Genomic DNA, 19,665 nt, shown 5'->3' with positions numbered 1-19,665 from the left:
TTACTTGTATAGTAATATATATTACTCTTATAGTTATATATATATATATATATATATATATATATATATATTACTTGCCTTCAGCTCTGCTTTCATACTAAGGTTTCTATTTCCCAGGAATCACCCTCCTGGAGTTTCTCCCATCCAGTTAATTAATAAACATTTATGAAGCACATGCTATGTGCCAGGCAGCGTGCTAAGTACTAAGTGAAAAGTGAAAGACGTCTCTCTTCTCAAGGAACTCACTGTTTAATTAGGGAAATAACTTTATACAAACGAGACATACACAAGATAAGTTGGAGCTAGTCTCAAAATAAAAGCTGTTAAAGAGGATCCGGAAAGGCTTCTGAGACAAGGAAGACGTGAATTCCGTCCTTCCCGGTGCCTTCTTTGACATCTGCCTTAGAATCCCCCAAGAAGCTGTCCTAGGAGAAGCGGTCCGTATAATCGGGCAGGGAGCAGATTTGTGGGCATCCCTGCCTAGCCCTAAAGGAGTTCCTGGGGTTCCTGGATGGTGAAATAAACCTTGCGTGTCTTTCTTGGCTAGCACTCACGTCTTGGTACGAGCAAAGCTTGTGTACCCATTTAATGTTCAGGAGTCCTCGGTGACCTTGGGACGCAAACAAAGTCATTGCTAAGCCACAGAGCTTCTTGGGGACTGATCCAGTCACCACTTCACCAGGGAATCTGGATGATCAGAGTCACCCCAAGGGGACCCTGATTGGTAACTTCACAGGATGGTCTGATGATTTCTACCAGATCCCCTAGATTTGGGGGTGGGGGAAGAAGAAGAAAGGGGCTCTTGCCTGTAATTTCATGGGGTGTGGCTTTGCTGAAATGGAACCTCCTCTTCTGATTCACATCAGTGACTCAACTGTAGCTTATATCTCCTAAGGCATTGAGTGTCTAAGTGACTGGTCTAGTGCCAAACAATCAATCAGCAAACATTTATTAAGCACCTCGGGTGTGACAGACACTGTGCTAAGTGCTGGAGATACAAAGGCCAAAATGAAACACTCTCTATCCCCAAGGAGTTCCCATTCTGTTGAGTAGGACAACAGGTAAATAAAGAAATATACTAAGAATAAATGTGTAAGGTGCATATATCCACATGGGTTGTTTCAATGCCCAGACACAGCATCCCGGTTACAGGGAATGCTATCTCAAATGTCTCTGACCCTTCCCCTTCCAAGAGAAATGGATTTTCACTTCAGGGGAACAGGAAAAGAACTATAGCTAGGTATCAGCTCCTTCCTTTGTCCATCTCCAAGAGGAGTTCCAACCTAGAATTTTTACTTAACCCCTGAATTTTCATTTCATTTAGATTTTATCTAGCTCCTCAAATATCCTTGGTCTAATCTAGAAGTATGAGGTTGAATACAGGTGGAAAGTTGGTTTACCTTAAGGGAGAGAAAAGCCTTTTAGCTTCTACCTACCAGTTTAACCCCTTTCTTCCCAATGCTGGTTATACACTAGATCATCATGACAAGGACATAAATGAATTTACCCCAGGGAGTCATAGATGATATGATGAGAAAAGTTTGCATGTTGTCTCCCCCACAAGAAGGGAGATAATCCTGCTCCTTGAGAGAAGGGATTGGTTTTTGCTTTTCTTGATACCTTCCTTCAGGACATAGTACAGTGCCTAGCACACAGTAAGTGCTTAATAAATGCCTGTTGACTTGGGCTGACTTACTAGGTATGAACTTGAACCCAAATGTCTGGAAACATGGCAATAATCTGGGCTAGCAGGGCACTGTTCTATTCAAAGAGTTTTTGTTTTTTTTCCATATTGACTAGACATCATTTTCCCTTCTTTAGAAAGATCGGTTTTTCCAAGAATACAATGTCAATACAGAAGGTTTGGGAATTATTCTCCACACAGCCCCTCTCAGGGATCCTTCTAGGGAATTTTCAGGGTTCTACTTACAAAAGGGAATTCATAAGACAACCTTTTCATTATTTTGCTATTGTTCATTTTTTTCAGTCGTGTACAACTCCTCATGATTCCTTTTGGGCTTTTCTTAGCAAAAATACTGGACTGGTTTGTCATTTCCTTCTCCAGCTCATTTTGCAGATGAGGAAATTGAGGCAAGGGTTAAGTGACTTGCCTAGGGTCACATAGCTAAGAAATGTCTGAGGCTGGATTTGAATTCAGGTTTTCCTGATTCCAAACCTAGCACTCTGTGCGCTATGGTACCATCTAGCCGCCCCAGCTTTTTCCTTATACCAGATCAAATATAAAATCCTCTGCTTGGCGTCCAAAGCTCTTCCTCACCTGGTCCCCTCCTACCTTTCCAATCTCTTATCTTATTCTTAGATCCAGGGACTGGCTGTTTCACAAACAAGCTACTTCATTTCTCAATTCCAGGTGTTTTAAGCCTGGAATTCTCCCTCTACCCACTTGTGCCTTCCCTGGCTTCCTTCGGACTCTCAGGACAGGGTAGAGGTGGCTTTCTGAAGACCATAATGCCTTGGGCGATATTCCTGATGGGCTTTGGCTGGAAGATCTTCCCCAAGTGGAAAGTCTCTGATTCCCGATTCTGCTCCTTCCACTGCCCCAGAGCCCCCCAGGAGTAGGTGCTGCATTTATCCCTCTGAGCTAGAGAAGGAAATGGCAAGTCAATCTATACTTAGGATCTTTGCCAAGAAAACCCCAAAAGAGAGGGTTGGCCACGACTGAAATGGATGAACGACAACAGAATCAAGTTGTCTTAGATCTAGGTCATCATTTGAACTTATGGGTATCTTTTAGGATCCCAACTGTCACCCAACACGCCAGCTTGCCCTCCCAGTGTGTAGGACTGAGACATCCCTTCACATGTGAACCCCAAAAAGTTGCCTAAATAAAAAACACACCTTGGGATGATACTTCCTTAAAAACACAGTTCATCAGCCTCCATCAATGTTTTCAATTTAACCAGAGGGCATATTTGTTCAAAAGAAAATCTTTTTTTTTTTTTTTTCTGAGGCAATTGGGGTTAAGTGACTTGCCCAAGATCACACAGCTAGGAAAAGAAAAGCTCTTTAATCAAACTGAATGCAAATAAAGAGGCTAGAAAAAGATTCTCCTGCTCACTGCTATCACAGTTGCAAGAGAAAATGCATAACTGGGGAATACATACATGTACATACAAATGAATACATACAAATATATGGAAAGGAACATATCACATGGAGGCAAGAGAAAGGCCAGAAAAACCCATCCCTTGGATGTTGCTGAGCTGCCAACATCTCCTGTTAATAAAATCATATTACACTCTGTTGTACATGGTATTATCTTTACTAAAGATATTAAAGTATTACTTTTACTAAAGAGTAATAATACTAACTAGCATTGACATACTATTCTAAGATTTGCAAAGCATTCTACATCGGTTGTCTTATTTAATCCTCACAGCCCTAGAAGGGAGATAATTTTATCCCCATTTTACAGTTGAGGAAACTGAGGTAAACAAGGCTCAATGATTTGCCCAGGCACACACAGCTAGTGTCTGAGGCTGGATTTCATCCAATCTTCCTGCCTACAGACTCTATGTACTCTATGTGCTATGGTGATAGCTCGCTGTCCCAGAATTAGAATTTCTAATTTACTCCAAAGCCCAACACAAATGGCACCTCCTGCTCCCCATCTCCCCTTCCTCCCAACCACTCGTGGTCCCTCCTAAGTTACCAAATATTTATTTTGAATATATTTGGTATAAAGAGTAAGCATGCTGGGAAGCAAAGCTCGGTGGAATCGTGTCCTTCCTATCTTAGAAATATTAAGAAATATTTTTTCTCAGTATCTTAGTCTGAAGTTTTAAGGCTTATCTGAGTGAAATAAATCTCATCAAATGCCAGGAAGAAGCACTTTGATCTCCCTCAAAACAGAATCCGCGACTGTGAAGGACATGGCTCTTCTCAGAATGTAGCGATCCAAGGCAATTCCTTGGATTGGGATGGAAAATGCCATTTGCATCCAAAAGGAGAATTATGGAGACTGAATGTGGAGTTTTACCTTTTTGTTTCTTTCTTTCTTGTGGTTTTCCCCTTTTGGTCTGATTTTTCTGGTACAACACGACAAATACGGGAATATGTTTTTTAACATGCATATATTTGATCTATGTAAGGTTGCTTGTTGCCTTGGAGAGGCAGGAAATAAAGGAGGGAGGGAGAAAAATTTGGAACACAAAGTCTTACAAAAGTGGATGTTGAAAACTATCTTTACATGTATTTGGAAAAATAAAATACTATTGAAAAAGAAATTTTAAGACAGAATCAAGGTAGTCATAGAACAAGGGCAGAAGACTCTTTGACTAAACAGTAATGGATAGGGTCTGAGTTCAAATCCTGTCATGGACACTAGCTACATAACCCTAAGGGAGACATTTTAGGTCCTTTGTTCCTCATCTGTAAAAATAATTTTTTTGCATGACTTTAATATTTTTCCCTAATTACTTTCAAAACTTTTTTTTTTGCATTTGTTTTTAAAATTTGTGAGTTCTGGGTTCTCTCCTTTATCCCCACCCACAATTAAGAAGCCACATATGAAGCTATGCAAAATATTTCCATAAAAGTAAACTTGTGAAAGAAAATATAAATCTTGTAAAATAAAATTTTAAGAATTAAGACTCCAGAGATCACTTTCAGCTCTGAATCTATGATCCAGTATAATTTTATAATCCTTTTGAGAGCAGTTTCCCTTTTTCTAGGGGAATTGATGGGATTAGAGAAATGATTCTTCAGTATGGCCTACATTTTAAATTGTTAATTCTTCTGTTTGATAAATCCAAAACTGCTCCTTAATCCAGTCTTACGGAATCTTGTTTTTGTTTCTAAATGCTATAAAAGTACAGGCCTGTAAGGGATGTAGGGGTGTTTCAGAAGGACAAACACCTGTGGTGGGAGAGCTGCTGAGCCCTTTTCAGGGCTGCTCATCCATCTTTAGTGTCCGTCCTGCGACCCAACTCTCACCTGTGGCTCCAAGACGTTGCAGAGTGCACAGTGGTCACACCTGGATAAAACCATCTGGGCAGTTGGTTGGAGAACAGCTGAATGAGTTATGGGATATGAATGTCAAGGAATATTATTGTTCTGTAAGAAACAATCAGCAGGAGGATTTCAGAAAGGCCTGGAGAGACTTACACGAACTGATGCTGAGTGAAACGAGCAGGACCAGGAGATTATTATATACTTCAACAACAATACTACATGATGACCAGTTCTAATGGACCTGGCCATCCTCAGCAATGAGATGATTCAGGCAAGTTCCAATGATCCTGTGATGAAGAGAGTCATCTATACCCAGAGAGAGACTGTGGGAACTGACTGTGGATCACAACACAGCATTTTCACTTCTTTTGTTACTGTTTACTTGCATTTTGTTTGCTTTCTCTTTTTTTTCTTTTTTGATCTGATTTTTCTTGTGCAGCAAGATAACTATATAAATATGTATGCCTATGTAGGATTTACATATATTTTTACCATGTTTAACATAGATTGGATTCTTTGCCATCTAGAGGAGGAGAGAGAAGGGGAGAATTGAAAAATAAGGTTTTACAAGGGTCAATGATAAAAAATTATCCTTGAAAATTAAAAGCTTCAATTAAAAAAAAAACATTTGGGCAGGTGGGCTAAAGCAGGTTGAGGGTAACTAACAGGTCTCAAACCCATGAATGAGTTCAGGGATGTCTACCTCAGTTTATGAAAGCTTCCACTACAGAATGGGCAGATGAGAACAATTAGTTCCAATGGCCATGAAAGCGGGTGAAGCTGGCTCTGTGAAGCACTAAAAGCTCGTTCAGATAATCAAAGATACCCAAGTCATCCACTGCATTCTGGGGCAGCCCCAGTCCTGATATTTGTCCGGCCACTGGATTCTAATGACTCTGGAAGAGAGAAGCTGATGACTTTGTGCAATTCTGTCTCCCTTCAATCTAATTCATAAGTCAATTAACCCTATTCAAAAATACAAGATAAACAGCAACAATAAAAATGTGAAAATCTTCCTGGGGGAGAGAATTTTAAAACAAGCCCTTTTCTCCCAATTTGGAGACCATTGTTTAAGGAAGGACCCCAGCCACTTGAGCCACAACTCATTCTCTGGACTTCAGTGTACGGATCATCTCACCCCTTCCCCTCATTTTTCCTTTTTAGCTGCCTTTTACACATTGTCTTTCCCTGTTGGAATGTAAACTTCTTGAGAGTAGGGACTGTCTAATTTGCAATGAAGCCCCAGTGCTTAGAACAGTGACTAGTTAATGAATGTTTATCTATCTGCCTATCATTTATCCATCCCTAGCCATTTATCTTACTATGATTATAATGTCACTGATGAGATGCAGAGGACTCGTTTTTTGTTTGTTTGTTAGTTTTTTCCACAGTAAAATGGTACTTTTGTACCTGGATTTCTATCTCCTGATAGAAATTAAACATGATCTGGACTGCCTCACTCTGAAAGTCTTCTGGGGCAGCTAGAGAGCTCACAGGGGTCCTTAAACTATGTCCCGCAGTCCAGATGCAGTAGCTGAGGACGATTATCCCCCTCCCCCAGGGCTATGAAGTTTCTTTATTTAAAGGCCCACAAAATAAAGTTTTTGTTTTTACTATAGTCCAGCCCTCCAACAGTCTGAGGAACAGTGAACTGACCCCCTATTTAAAAAGTTTGAGGACCCCTGTCACAGAATCTAATTAAAAATAATTTAATTGTTCTTGTTCATCAGTTACTCATCCTTTATTTTCAAAGAGGACCCATGACATAAAGGGGATATCTTGGAGGGTTAGCTAAGTGGGGCAATGGACAGAGGGCATGGCCGAGAGTCAGAAGGACTCATCTTCCTGAGATCAAATCCAGCCTCAGACAAATGAACAGCTATATGATTCTGGACAAGTCACTTCACCCTGTTTATCTCAGTTTCCTCATGTGTAAAATGATCTGGAAAAGGAAATGGCAAGCCCATCCAGAATTACTTCGAAGAAAACCCCAAATGGGGTCATGAAGAATCAGACACAACTGAACAAGAAGAGATCTATTCTTCGACAGTCATTCTCATAGCTGTGGCCATAGTTAGAAGTTTTATTTCTAAGTCAGTGTTGTACAGACATATATTTCTGGTCATGAAGGCAGACAAGGAGCAAACAAGACCCAGAATCAGTTCTGAGTTCAAATATGGCCTCAGACACTTACCGGTTCTGTTTGGAATGACTGAAATAACCCAACAGCAAAAAAGCTTATTAGCTGTAGGGTCCTGAGCAAGTCATCTTAATCTCCATTTGTCTCCATTTCCTCACCTGTAAAATGGGAATAATAAGAATATTTGCATCTCAAGGTGATTGTGAGGATAAAATGAGATAATAATTGTAAAGCACTTCCCAAACCTTAAAGTAATATATAAATACTAGTTATTGTTATTATTAGTATGTGGTTATTATATTATATTTTTTCTCTGTTCAGAGATCTAAAACCCAGTAGTAGACCGTCAACTTGTTTAGACAGAAGAGCTAGGAAGCTGTTAAAGGAATACAGATTCACATATGAAGGGAGGCAAAGGCCAGGCCTTTACCAATCAGTGAGCCAAGTTCTCCCAGTGAGGGAAGTTTCAAGTTCCTTCAAGTTTGAGATCTTAGAAGCTGATATTATTATTATTTTTTGTCTTTTCCTTTTTTAATATTTTATTTTTACTCAATTACATGCAAAAAATTCATTGATTTTTTAAAACTGAGTTCCAAATGCTCTCTTTCTCCTCAATCCATTCTTGAGATGGCAAGTAATTTGATATAGATTCTACAAGTGCAATCAATCACTCAGAACACATTTCCATATTATTAGTGCTGCCAAAGAAGACAGAGACAAAGATAACAGGAAAAAGTACAGTGGAAAATAATATGTTGAAGCTAATATTAAAAGTATGAACGAGGAATAGGGCATGGCTTTGTGCCCCAGAGAGGAACCCCAGCTTGTTAATGTACTACAGCAGATAGAAACATGGTACCAGGGATGATTGGGCGAAACAGTTATAGAAGAAAGAGTTTTTCATCTGAAATAATAATGCACTCAATAGATTCTGACTGAGTGAATGATTGCTATAACTATGAAGTTTTTAAAATTATTTTTTTCCTCTCGGCAAAGCAGAAAGCAACCTAGTTTACAAATAAATTGAACGCTTTCGGATTTTATCCTGTCCAATTTATCAGTTATTTAAGAACCTTGCCCTGTAGGTATTATCCTTTTTCTTTTTCTTTTTTTTTTTATTTAATCTTCTCTTCAATTTGAGAAGGAAGTTTGGTTTTTTAACTCCTAGATAACAGCCTGGAGGAAAGGTGTCTCTCTCCACTCTTTTTCCCTGGCTTCTTCCCTAATTAGTCAACAAAACTCTCAAGTTACCAAGGATTTCTTAATTGCCAGATCCAATGGTCTTTTCTCAGTCTTCATGCTTCTTGATCTCTCTGCCCCATAGGACATGGTGGCTGGATAACCCTCTTCGTCTCCAAATTTTCTTTGCTCTGGATTTTTGGGACCCCTGCTCTGTCCTGGTTCTCCATTGTCTATTGCAGACTCTTTTACTGGGTTTCCCACAGGTCTCTGTCTTCCATATTATTTCACTTGGTGACCTCATATAATTCCTTCAATTCAATGATCTCTGTGCTGATCATTTTCAAATTCAATCTTCATTTCACTGCTGACCTGTCTCCGGACACTTCCAACTGTTTTTCAGATATCTCAAGCTTCCCAAAATATCTTTTCCCAACATTTCCCAAACAGAATTCATTTTCTTTCTTTCTTTCTTTTTTGAGGTAGTTGGGAGTTAAGTTTTCCCAGGGTCACACAGCTAGAAAGTGTCACGTGTTAAATTTGAACTCAGGTCCTCCTGACTCAAGGACTGATGCTCTATCCACTTCCCCAATTCATTCTTTCTACCCATAGTCTTCCCAACGTAGCACCGGCTAGTCTAAGTATATCCAGTTCTAACATGGTTCCTGCTGTATCCCCTACCACATGGATGGGGCAGCTTCTTTTGAATGGCTGCTTGGGTCTTTAGAAGTGGTGTTCTTTCCTTCCATCCTGTTGGCCATTTTGGGGGTCTCTTATCAGCTACCCCAGTTAGATGCCATGAACTGGAGAGAGGGGAGGAGCTTGTCTTCCCCTGCTTATCTCTCTTTTACCCCAGGGCTGAGAAATGGGTCCTAGATGGGCTGTGGATTATGTGTCCTCAGTTGTAGGAATCCAGTTGTGGTGATCTTGGAACCAAGATGTGGTATTGCCAGCCAGCCTGGATTCTGGGACTCAACTGGGGGGAAAGGGATATGAAACAAGGGCTATGCTCTATGGGAACTGAGGTGAACTTGGTTTAACTAAGCCTTTTTCCTTCCTCAGAGATGGAAGTGGTTCAAAGGGGAGGAGAATTGTGCTTCCCACGAGTGACTGTTTGCATATTGTGATGCTACCTTTGGAAGTAAATATTCCTTTGGAAAAGGTCCAGTAAAAGGTCTAGTGTTCCAATGGCGCTACCTTCTTCCCAGTCTCCCAGGATCACAAGCTAGGAGCCATCCTCCACATCACTATCTCCCCCTCCTCCTGCCTCCACATCCAATCTGTTGCCAAGACTTGTTACCCTCACCTTTGGAACATTTCTCAAATACCCCATCTCCTCCCCCCTGACCTATTGCACCAGCTGCCGATGGGGTCCAATGCCTCCAGTCCAGGCTCCATTCAGCCACCAAAGGGAGTTCCCTAAAGCAGGGTCTGATCATCCATGTCACTGCCCATCAAATCCAAAATCCTCCGTTTGGCCTTCAGATCCCTTTATAACCTAGCTTCCCTCCACCTCCCGCCAACCTTTGCCATCATCTTACACTTCCCTTCTTGCTGCCTATGGTAGCAGTCCAATGGCACTGGTCTCCCATTCCTCAAACTAGACACCGCCATGTGCTGATATTCATATTTTCAGTGTCTGTCCCACAAGCTGGAACGTTCTTCTTCCTCATCTCTGCTCCTCCCACTTTCCTTCCCGTCCCACCTAAAATCCCACCTTCTGCAGGAAGCCTTTCTTCCTCCCTCTTAATACTAGTTCCTCTACTTTGTTGATTATTTCTGATTTATGCTGTCTATAGCTTATTTGTACAGAGTTGCTTCTGTACAGAATTCCCTGGATTGTGAGTTTTTTGAGGTCAAGGATTCTCTTGTGCCTTTTTTTGTATAGCCAGCACTTAGCACAGAGCCTGGGATTATTATTGTTGTTCACTCATTTTTTCAATCACATCCAACTCTTCACAGCCCAATATGGGATTTCTTGGCAGAGATACAGGAGTAGTTTGCCATTTCCTTCACCAGCTCATTTTAGAATGGATTAAGTGACATGGCCAGGGTAAACCAGCTATTAAGTGTCAGAGGCCAGATTCGAACTCGTGTCCTCCTGATGCTAAGATCTAGTGCTCTATCCACTGTGGGATGACTTAGCTGCCAGGTCTGGGACATTAGGCACTCAATAAGAGGGGAAGCCATCCCCTAAGCCTCCTCAGCAGGGAACTAAACCAGGTTAAGAGTAACTCGAACAGGAATTAGGGGGATGTCTACCCCAAGCATGTGAAGACATCCCCAGGAGGAAATGACAGGTGAGAACAATTTTTTTCCAACAGCCATCAAGGCTGCTGAAGCCCTTAGAACTGGGTCAGACATCAAGAAATCAAGGTCATCCACGTATTCCAGGCTATTGCCAGTCATTTTGACTTTTGTCCTGCCACGAACCTCCATGACTCTGGAAAAGACAGTGAGACTGAGACTTTGTGCAACTCTGCCTTAAATGTAATTCTATCATTGGTACTCTTCAAAAGGAAAAAAAAACTCAAAATTGATTAACTAAAGGAGAAAACCAAACAAAATACTTTTAAAGAAAAGCATTTCTGACTTTTGATTACCCAACAGCAAGATAGACCTAGAAACTCCTCATTTGAACAAAGTCCAATCTTCATTGTGTGTCAGCTCAGAGGCTCCCCGTGAAAAGCACAGACTGCGGCAATTTAAAAGCATTTTAAACTTTATTGAGACATGAAAAAAGCAACTACAAAGAGATTAACTTGCCAGCAGAACTAAAGAAATATTGTTTCCTTTCCAGGCATGTGTAATTAGATCAGAAATGTCTAATGATTTCCAAACTTAATTGCATAGATGCTAATATTTTTGTGGTCTGAGGAAAATATGTTAAATCATGGGGTAATTGCTAAAATTGAGTAATTTAGAATTCATGTTCATCTTGGGCAGGATAAATTAATCGGCCACAATAATTATCCATGGCAGAATTAAGTTGGGTTATGGATAGTAATTGATGGTGTCACACCCTTGTAACTGAGACTTAAAGTATTTTCTGAATTCATAAAGTGCATGGAGTGACAAAATTGGCTGAGAGATGAATGGGGTAGTTCTCCTTTGGGTAATTGAGGGAGGGAGTACACACAGATTGGTGTTATTGGATCAGTAATAGTGAGTTCTGTTTTTATATTTATGCTTTAACTAATGAGATTGTTTTATGTTGGTGCTATGTTTACATTGTAATTTAGGAAAATATTGTAGAAACATGGAAATGCTGTTAATGGGCATATAGGTGGTACAGTTGATTAAATGCTGAACTTGGAGTCGAAAAACCTTTAGTTTGAATCCTGCCTCAAACACTAATGAGTTGTAGGACTTCAGCAGCCACCCTTTGCCTCAGTTTCCTCATCTGTACAATGGGGTAATAATGACCCCGATATCATAGGCTTGTTTTGAGAAGCAAATTAGATCATTTATGTAAAACTCTTCGCCAGCAAATGTAAATGCTTGTTATTATCACTATGAGCATCTTTCTTATAGGTCCCCTCCTGTTTCTAAGCACAAAACCATGACTAATTCAGTCCCTAATCACCTTCCACATTGATTTATAATAGTTTGCTTGCACGTATAGGACAACCCCCTACGGGGCTCACTCATTCCATTTACACTGGTATTAATTTTGGGTTCCCAAAGGAGTGGCTCCTATTACTTTCAACATTTTAGGGTATTAGTACCCCATGGGTATTAGTCTTCCTAAGCTCTAGCTTGGCAGCCCCCACAAGTGTGCTTCCTCTTAATAATCAGCCAATAAATTCAGTTATTTAGCAAAGGCATTTATTCAAATAGTGTAGCAAATTAATAGTTAAAAGCGGTTTCCCCAACAATGGGGGCAAAATCTTCTCCAAGTATACCCAAAGCCTGGGAGCAGAGAAGAGGAACAACCTTAAGAGCAATGGTAGTGAGGTACACAGGTGGGAAACATGTCCAAGGATGCCCAGAACTCCAGAATGTCCCCTCTCTCTCCAGAGGTGCTCACAACACTATGGGTCAGAGTGAGTGACCAGGGCACTGGCCAGGAGCAACATGTTGACAGTTGTGTTATGATCCAGCATCCTTTGGGGCCTTATGTCTTTCCCTTTCTGATAGGTGCCTGGTCCATGGAAGCTGTTTATTTCCCGATATAATTATCTAACTGCTTTCTTCCCATTATCCTTCCAAAGCACAAGGAGATATAAGGGAGGAGCAGGGAAGGAAACCACTAATCCCTGACCCTATGGGGATTATCTCCAGCACCCAAACAGAACAAGCATCCTCTAGCCATTCCTTGCTGGAGTAAGAGAAGTAAGGAGCTCTCAACAGAGACCAGCTGAGAAGATGGTAGAAGAGAGAGCGACTTATTCAGTCTCATCAGCTTTAAAAATACAGGCAACCAATCAAGAGTTACAGCAACCCATGTGGCTCAGAACTAAGTGTTAGTCAAACTGGACATACCCAAAAGGCCAGCTTGGTTATATAGTCACATACCTGGACTTTTTCCCTTTTTTTTTTTTAATTCCATATGAGAAAATCTAGTTAAATAAAAAACAAACAGAAAAAAGTCTGTGAGCTGGGGGAAAGGGGTAATAGGACAAGGTCACTCTTTTGCCTGAGGATCCTGGGATTTCTGCCATTTTAACATAAGGACGTATAGGTATAATATATGTGGACTATCCATGAAAGGTTATATTTATGCCCACATGTGTTATCTAAATACAACTCTAAGATGTATAAATAGTTATCTCTGAACTCTTGCCCACCCCTCACCAAGGGAGAAAATGATTGTTACCTTAGGGAAAGTATGAGATGAAGTCACAAGGATGATCACTCTGTTCTCCAGCCTCTGAAAGAAAAGTATTAAACTAGAATTCTATCTAGCTCTTCTCCCTGCACCTCCCCAACAATATTGCTTCTTTAAGAATAAATGGGGTCAAAATAAAGATGCTTTTCTAACTATAATCTCTTAAAGGGGAAGTGGGAAGATTGCTCCAAACCTACAAGTAATATCTTGACCCCTTCCCACCAAAGTCTATTTACATAAAAAGATCTCCTTCTGGACATTCTCCTTAGCCTCACATTGCCCTTGTTCAGATGAATTTGTGCAAGGACACACAGATCAGTAATATAATGGTTAACCCCCTTTATCTTAGAAAAACAAATTTATCCCCCAAAAAAATAAACTCCAGAGATAAGAAAGTACACATTTCATGAGACAAGAGTAAAAGCATTTATACAGCATTTATGTAAAGGTAGGTAAAAAAGATTATTTCATTTGATCCTACTGTGCTATTATTATCCCCACTTTACAAACTGAGGCAGACAGAGGTTAAGTGACTAGCCCTACAGTCACACAACTAGTAAGAGCCCGGGGTCAGATTGAAATTCTTCTTGATTCCAGGTCCAATGTTTTATCTACTGTGCAACCCTCAAAACCTAGGAGACCAGAGTGTCAACCTTAACCTAACCCTAACACTAACCCTACAGCTCTGCTCCCATGAGCTCATTACATCCCCTGCTATTTATCATTGTTGCACCGGCTAGCATCTCCCGCTATGGCACTTTTTATGCCCACCTCTTGTCCTCTCTCCCCAAGGGAGAAGCGATCTCAGACTCATTTGAGAGAAGGTGATTGTTAAATTTTTCATGAGCGGTTACACCTGGGAAATTGGCAAATACTAAGAATTGTTTCGCTTTTTGTTGAGACTTAAAAAGTAATGGAGAAAATATTAATAATGCAAATTAAACTTAGAAGTGTCCAGTTTTGGGACACATAGCCGATTCATTAAACATTGACCAGCACCCCCCTGCCCCTTCCCAAATGTGCAACTTGTGGCAGAGGCAGATTCTCTGGCTCCTCAAATTACACCTGTCCCCTTGAGGATACATGTGACCAGCATCCTCTTCTGTCTGCTCCCCGGTGCTTGTTCTTGCTTGCTCTCTCCTGACTGCACGCTCCCTTCTAACGCTTCTTCTGCCCTCTTTTCTTGGGACTGGAGGAGAAATTAGTCCATCAAGTCAATCTGTGTTAATCTAGGAGCAGAACTAATCTCCTTGAAGAAGTAAAAGCTGAGGGATTTTCATCCTGATCAGTAGGCATCCATAGCTAATGGCTATTGAACCTATAATGCACTATACAGTTGAAATAGCGGCAAAAAGCCACAGGAGCAATATACCCAAATATTCCATAAATCGTACCAAAAATCACTGGATGCCATCCAGGGCCCAGAGCGCTATGGTCAAAGAAGCCCTAGATGAAAGTTTCTGATATTTGAGTCAAGACAAAACTGAAACTAAGAAGAAAGAGATTATTTTGGCCCAAGATGGTAGCTGTTATCACTAAGAAGTGGGAGATTTGTGCTTGATATGTTTAAAGAATAATATTACTCATTCACCTTTCCTATTTGGAAAACTATAAGTACTTTTAGGATTTGTTTCCAATCTCTAAAAGGAAAAAGTAAGACTATAAGCCACATCTTTGTGAAATCTGATCGTGTGTGTGTGTGTGTGTATGTGTGTGTGTGTGTGTGTGTGTGTGTGTGTGTGTGTGTCTGGAGTTTATATAGGGGCTTCCCAACCAGGAACAAAAAAGTCTCCATGGTTGCTAAAGAGTAGTAGAAGTATTTCCCAGGAAGTCTCTCTACTAGGATCCATTTTCTCCCCCTCAATAGTATTTTATTTTCCCAGAAACATATAAACATTCCTTTTTGTATTTTAGTTTTTTTCCTTCCTCCCTTACCTTCTCCCTCCCCAAAATAGCAAGCCATTTGATCTAGATTGTGCATATACAATACTTTTAAACTTATTTCTACAGTTGTCATGTTGTACAAAAAAAATCAGACCAAAAAGTGAAAAAGCTATGAGAAATAAAAAAGCAAACATTAAAACAAAGGTGAAAATACCGTACTTCGATCCACCTTCCATAATTCTCTCTCAGTATACAGATGGCATTTTCCATTCCAAATCTATTACCAGGATCCATTTTGACTGAAGCAAGGACTTTTAGAACAAGTTACTCAAATAAACACTGGCGTTGCCAGGTGTCCAAAAAATCTAGAGCTACACTTTGCCCTCCCCAGAGAGACCCACAATCTGAGTATTTGAATTGCATGTTGGGATCAAGAAAACCAAAATAAAAATCACAGCAGAGTCAAGATATGGTATATCTAGTATGAGCACAGCACTCTGCCAGGAATGCTATCACAAGCTTACTCCGTGATTCCTAATATTTGGCCAGGAACCATGCCTTCCTGTTGATTTTTGCGTCCCAGAAGCAAATACTCATAATGGGTACGTGTCTCAGCTGAGTAAAAGGCTAAAGGAATTCAGTTGTGAATTCAGTCCAAAAGACTTCTGACAGAATGAAAGGACAACATGGAATGCCCAAGTTTATTGCCAAGACAAGATATCATCAGTTGTAGGTATCCATCAAGGCAGTAGAGTTCTACTGAGGAACCGTGATGGTAAGGGAGCCATTTTCTATCCACTTTGGGATGGAAAGCTAGTGCAAACCAAATTGCTGAGAAACTTGTCTGTTTACAGAATAGCCTTAGGATAGTTGGGGGCCTGTAAAAGTTTACTATACTCAATCACCTAGTGCCTATAAAAGAGTTCATTGGAGTCTCTGATCAGTAAGGGGAAGAATGATGGAGACCCAGCCCAGAAGAGTCTGCATCAGAGACTGTTTACCAGCTGTATAGCTATTCAGATCATCTGCCTGATCTCTGATTTCTGACATAGACTAACTCATGATAATAGAGATGAAACTAGAGAAGTTTTCATAGGTATCAAGACTAATATTTGCCCATAATATTGGTTCCTTCCATGTCTTGTCTATAAAGAGTGGTAGCATGGTGTAAAGTACTATGGTGAATATGCAACATAGAAAACTACAAATTAATACGAGGTTGTATTATGTTTTTATTTATTTTGTAAAACATCTCCCAGTTAACTCTAATCTGATTCAGGCTATACTTAGGCGTTTTGTGGAATTTGGCACATCTGATGTAAAGGATAAAGTTTTGGGACAAACAAAATCAATCCAGCCGAAATTAGAAGAAAAGTAAGAAGGGAATCCCCTTAGCAAGTTTCTCTAATAAAGATTTCATTTCTCAAATGCATAGGGAACTGAGTCAAATATATTAAATCAAATATATAAAAAATAAGAGACATTCTCCAACTGATAAATGTTCAAAGGATATAAACAGGTAGTTTTCAGATGAAAAAAAATCAAAGCTATTAATAATCTTGAAAAAATTCTAAACCACTAATAATTGGAGAAACACAAGTCAAAATAATTCTGAGGTACCACACCACACCCATCAGATTGACTAAGAGGACAATTGCTGACAGAGATGTGGGAAAACAGGTATATTAATGTATTCTTAGTGGATCTGTGAACTAATCCAATCATTTTTGAGAACAATTTGGAACTATGCCCAAAAAGCTATTAAACCCTTTGGCCCAGGGTTACCCTTATTAGTTCTATATCCCAAGGAGATCAAAGGAAAAGAAAAAGGAATCATATGTACAAAAATATTTATGGCAGTTCTGTTTTTTGGTGGAAAAAATTAGAAACTGAGGAGATGGTCATTAATTGAATGATTAAACAAGTTATGGTATATGAATGTGACAGAATACTATGACAACTGTACTGTAAAAAATGATAAACAAGATGCTTTCAGAGAAACCTGGGAAGAATTTTATTAAGCGATGAAAATGGAAGTGAACAGAGCCAGGAGTAGAGTCTACACAGTAACAATAATATTATAATCAATTGTGAAAGACTTAATAATGGATCAATAAGGTGATCCACCAAAGGACTCATGATTTAAAATGCTATCCACCTTCAGATAGAGAACTGATGGACTGAGATAGCAAATTGTGGTATTTTTTTTCCTTGTTCTTCCTCTCCCAACATTGCTAATGCAAAAATATGTTTTGCATGACTTTACGTGCACAATGGGTGTCATAGTTGCCAACTTCTCAATGTAGAAAAGGGAGGAAGAGAATTTGAATCTAAAAACAAATAAATACATTTAATTTTTATACTTATACAATCATTTTAAATTCATTCCAGGGACTTTCCAAACCAAAATCCCCTGCCTTGGCCCCGACTCTCCTATATGAGTGGGTTAGAAAGTGAGCTCTGTGAGGGCAGGCTCAGTATGCAAGCTAGTTCTGGTTCCCAGCACTCGGCACAAAGCTTAGTCCACAGCAAGTGCTTAATTGATTTCATTTACTAATTTACCTGATGCTGGTCCCACCCAAGTCTTATTGCTTCAGCCCAGGAGACTGAGGGCCTTTGGGTGCCCACTCCTGTCCTGGCTAGGAGCACAAAAGTGGTCTCCAGAAAAGGAGTGATTGGGAGCAAGTTCCAGACCCCAGACCAATAAGAGCAATAGAATAGTCTGAGAAATAAAAAGAGAAGCAAAGAGATTGGGGGAAGGGAGAGTGACGCAAAAGAGACCCAGAGTGACAGATATGAGAGAAGATGTGAGAAGAGGCAGGATCATGGAGATAGACAAAAGCTTTTCGAAATAAAATTTTAGAAGAGAAAGAGACAGTTGATAGAACTGGCAGAGGCAGAGGAGCATAGTCCAGAACCCCTTGGACCAGGAGCCAAGAAATCAAGCCTCTGTCCTGGACTCTACCCTGACTTTCTGGATGACCTTGCCTAAGTTTTTCTCTGGACCTTAGTTTCCCAGCCAATGAAAGAGCTAAATGTGGAGTTGTTCCTGGTTCTGAACTTTTCTAGCCATGTGATCCTGACCTCTATGAGCCTCGGTTTCCTCAACTGTAAAATTGTGCCTCCTGGGGTCACTGTGACAATCAGAGAGTGTGATTTGTGAAAAGTCACTTTCCATTGAGCATTATGTACACAGTAGCTATTATCAGTAGTATTGTTATACCACTCTCATGGGATTCTTTATTATAGCTTTTTATTTACCAGATATATGCATGGGTAATTTTTCAGCACTGACCCTTGCCGAACCTTCTGTTCCAACTTTTCCCCTCCTTCCCCCCCACCCCCTCCCCCAGATGACAGGTAGACCAATACATGTTAAATATCTCATGGTATTTTTTAAAAGGGTATAAGGACAAGGGAATTAGTAGCTTGGGGGAGAAAATAAACATTTATATCATTACCAGACCCTGCACTAAACATTTTATAAATTTCATCTCATTTGATCTTCACAATAACCCTGAGAGGCTGGTGCTGTTATTATTCACTTTTTATAACTGAAGAAACTGAGGCAAACAGAACCCTGGGTTTCACACAACCACTAAGCATTGGAGCTAAGATTTGAATTCAGGTCTTCTTGGCTGCAGTTCCAGTGCTCTGGCCACTAACTGCCACAAAGGCTGAGTGATTAGCTTAGCACAAGAGTTACAAAACCTTGCTCAAACAACAAACTTCATGAAAATTTATGAGGACCAAATAAAAAATTAAAACAAAGTCAAAAGATTGGAATAAGAGAAGAAAACAAAGTATTTTGTGGCAAAAACAACTGACCTGAAAAACAGACAAGGGAGAAAAAAACTTAAGAATCTATTTGCTTCTACTTCACACCTCTCAGATTGGTTAAGATGACAGGAAAAGATAATGATGAATGTTGGCAGGAATGTGGGAAAACTGGGACGCTATTACATTGTTGGTGGAGTTGTGAAATGATCCAACCATTCTGGAGAGCAGTTTGGAACTATTCCCAAAGGTCTATCAAACTGTGCATATCCTTTGATCCAGCAGTGTCTCTACTAGGTCTGTATCCCAAAGAGATCATAAAGGAGAGAAAGAGACCCACATGTGCAAAACTTTTTGTAGCAGCCCTTTTTGTAGTGGCCAGAAACTGGAACCTGAGTGGATGCCCATCTGTAGGAGAATGGCTGAATAAATTATGTATATGAATGTTATGGAATATTATTTTTCTGTAAGAAATGATCAACAGGACGATTTCAGAGAGTCCTGGAGATACTTACAGGAACTGATGCTGAGTGAAATGAGCAGGATCAGGAGATCATTGTACACAGCAACAACATTATGTGATGATCAATCCTGATAGACGTGGCTCTTTTCAATAAAAAGCTGATTAAGTCCAATTCTGATAGACTTGTGATTGAGAGAGCCATCTACAACCAGAGAGAGGACTATGGGAACTGAATGTGGATCACAACATAGTATTTTCATTTTTTTGTTGTTTGCTTGCTTTTTTTTTACTTTTTGATCTGATTTTTCTTGTGCTGCATGATAAACGTGGAAATATGTATAGAAGAACTGCACAAGTTTAACATATATTGGATGACTTGCCATCTAGGGGAGGGAATGGGGGGAGGGAGAGAGGAAA

The sequence above is a fragment of the Sarcophilus harrisii genome, chromosome 3 (genome assembly GCF_902635505.1).
Source record: "Sarcophilus harrisii chromosome 3, mSarHar1.11, whole genome shotgun sequence".
Lineage (NCBI taxonomy): Eukaryota > Metazoa > Chordata > Mammalia > Dasyuromorphia > Dasyuridae > Sarcophilus > Sarcophilus harrisii.
This window is presented reverse-complemented; position numbering follows the sequence as displayed.